Source organism: Petromyzon marinus, unplaced genomic scaffold (assembly GCF_048934315.1).
Source record: "Petromyzon marinus isolate PM22_M1 ecotype Great Lakes invasive population unplaced genomic scaffold, UKy_Petmar_22M1.pri1.0 PM_G_Scaffold_21, whole genome shotgun sequence".
Classification (NCBI taxonomy): Eukaryota; Metazoa; Chordata; class Hyperoartia; order Petromyzontiformes; family Petromyzontidae; genus Petromyzon; species Petromyzon marinus.
The window spans coordinates 1,012,501-1,015,000 of record NW_027422773.1 but is presented as its reverse complement, the minus strand read 5'-3'; positions in this window follow the sequence as shown (position 1 = coordinate 1,015,000).

Sequence of the window (2,500 nt, the reverse complement as noted above, 5' to 3'; positions counted from 1 at the left end):
CCGTGAAACGATAGAAATTGGCGGGGATGTGTCTCTTGTGGCTCACGGGGCTGTTAGGGTGGCACAGAAATCCCTCGGAATGGGAAAAAACGGGTCATTTTCGTGTCGCCACATTGCATGCGAACCGCATGAAACTTCCAGAGGCATTTGCAGCAGGAATGCATGTGCACTCAAAAAATGTGATATTTTTCACGGAGAGACCCCGTGAAACGCTAGAAGTGGGCGGGGATGTCTCTCTTGTGGCTCACGGGGCTGTTAGGGTGGCACAGAAATTCCTCGGAATGGGAAAACGGGTCATTTTCGTGTCGCCACATTGCATACGAACCGCATGAAACTTCCAGAGGCATTTGCAGCAGGAATGCATGTGCACTCAAAAAAGTGAATATTTCTCACGGATAGACCCCGTGATACGCTAGAAATTGGCGGGGATGTCTCTCTTGTGGCTCACGGGGCTGTTAGGGTGGCACAGAAATCCCTCGGAATGGGAAAACGGGTCATTTTCGTGTCGCCACATTGCATGCGAACCGCATGCAACTTCCAGAGGCATTTGCAGCAGAAATGCATGTGCAGTCAAAAAAAATTGATATTTTTCACGGATAGACCCCGTGAAACGCTAGAAATTGGCGGGGATGTGTCTCTTGTGGCTCACGGGGCTGTTCGGGTCGCACAGAAATCCCTGGGAATGGGAAAACGGGTCATTTTCGTGTTGCCACATTGCGTACGAACCGCATGAAACTTCCAGAGGCATTTGCAGCAGGAATGCATGTGCACTCAAAAACTTCTATATGTTTCACGGATAGACCCCGTGAAACGCTAGAAATTGGCGGGGATGTGTCTCTTGTGGCTCACGGGGCTGTTAGGGTGGCACAGAACTCCCTCGGAATGGGAAAAGGGGTCATTTTCGTGTTGCCACATTGCATAGGAACGCCATGAAACTTCCAGAGGCATTTGCAGCAGAAAGGCACGTGCACTCAAAAATTTTAATATTTTTCACGCATAGACCCCGTCAAACGCTAGAAGTTGGCGGGGATGTCTCTCTTGTGGCTCACGGGGCTGTTAGGGTCGCACAGAAATGCCTCGGAATGGGAAAACGGGTCATTTTTGTGTGGCCACATTGCATAGGAACGGCATGAAACTTCCAGAGGCATTTGCAGCAGGAATGCATGTGCACTCAAAAACGTCTATATTTTTCACGGATAGACCCCGTGAAACGCTATAAATTGGCGGGGATGTCTCTCTTGTGGCTCACGGGCGCTGTTAGTTAGGGTCGCACAGAAATCCCTCGGAATGGGAAAAGGGGTCATTTTCGTGTTGCCACATTGCGTACGAACGGCATGAAACTTCCAGAGGCATCTGCAGCAGAAATGCATGTGCACTCAAAAACGTCTATATTTTTCACGGATAGACCCCGTGAAACGCTAGAAATTGGCGGGGATGTGTCTCTTGTGGCTCACGGGGCTGTTAGGGTCGCACAGAAATCCCTCGGAATGGGAAAACGGGTCATTTTCGTGTTGCCACAATTGGCATACGAACGGCATGAAACTTCCAGAGGCATTTGCAGCAGAAATGCATGTGCACTCAAAAACGTGAATATTTTTTCACGGATAGACCCCGTCAAACGCTCGAATTTGGCGGGGATGTTTCTCTTGTGGGTCACGGGGCTGTTCGGCTCGCACAGAACTCCCTTGGTCCACCTGATTCGTGCATACAGGCAGCAACTAAAACTCTGTAAACCTGCTGTGAGGACATCTAAACAGTGGACCAGTGAGGCTGTGGAAGATTTGCGGGCGTGCTTAGACTGTACTGACTGGGATATGTTCACGACTGCTACCAATAGTCTGGATGAACTCACAGAGGCTGTGTACATCAGCTTCTGTGAGGACTGCTGTATCCCAACACGTACCAGGGTGAACTTTAACAACAACAAGCCCTGGTTCTCAGCAAAGCTCAAAAGGTTGAGGTTGGAGAAGGAGGAAGCGTTTAGGAGTGGGGATAGAGACAGATTCAAGGAGTCGAAGAACAGGTTTAGCAAAGCGGTGAGAGAGGCTAAACGACTGTACTCAGAGACACTAAAACACCAGTTCTCTACTAACGACGCTGCTTCTGTCTGCCAAAGGGCTCAGGCACATCACCAACTACAAACCCAGAGCGCCCCACACCACTAACGACTCCCGCCTAGCCAACGACCTGAACGAGTTCTACCGTAGATTTGAAAGACAATTGGACTGTCCTGAACCACCCCTTCCCACCCAAGAGGCCCCATCCCCCACCCATACTACAGAAACGACTCTCTCCTTTCAGGAGGGAGAAGTTAATGGGCTTTTCAAGAGGCAGAATCCACGCAAAGCAGCCGGGCCGGACTCTGTCTCTCCAGCCACCCTCAGGCACTGCGCTGACCAGCTGTCTCCGGTGTTCACCAACATCTTTAACACCTCCCTGGAGACATGCCATGTACCAGCCTGTCTCAAGTCCTCCACCATCATCGCTGTGCCCAAAAAGC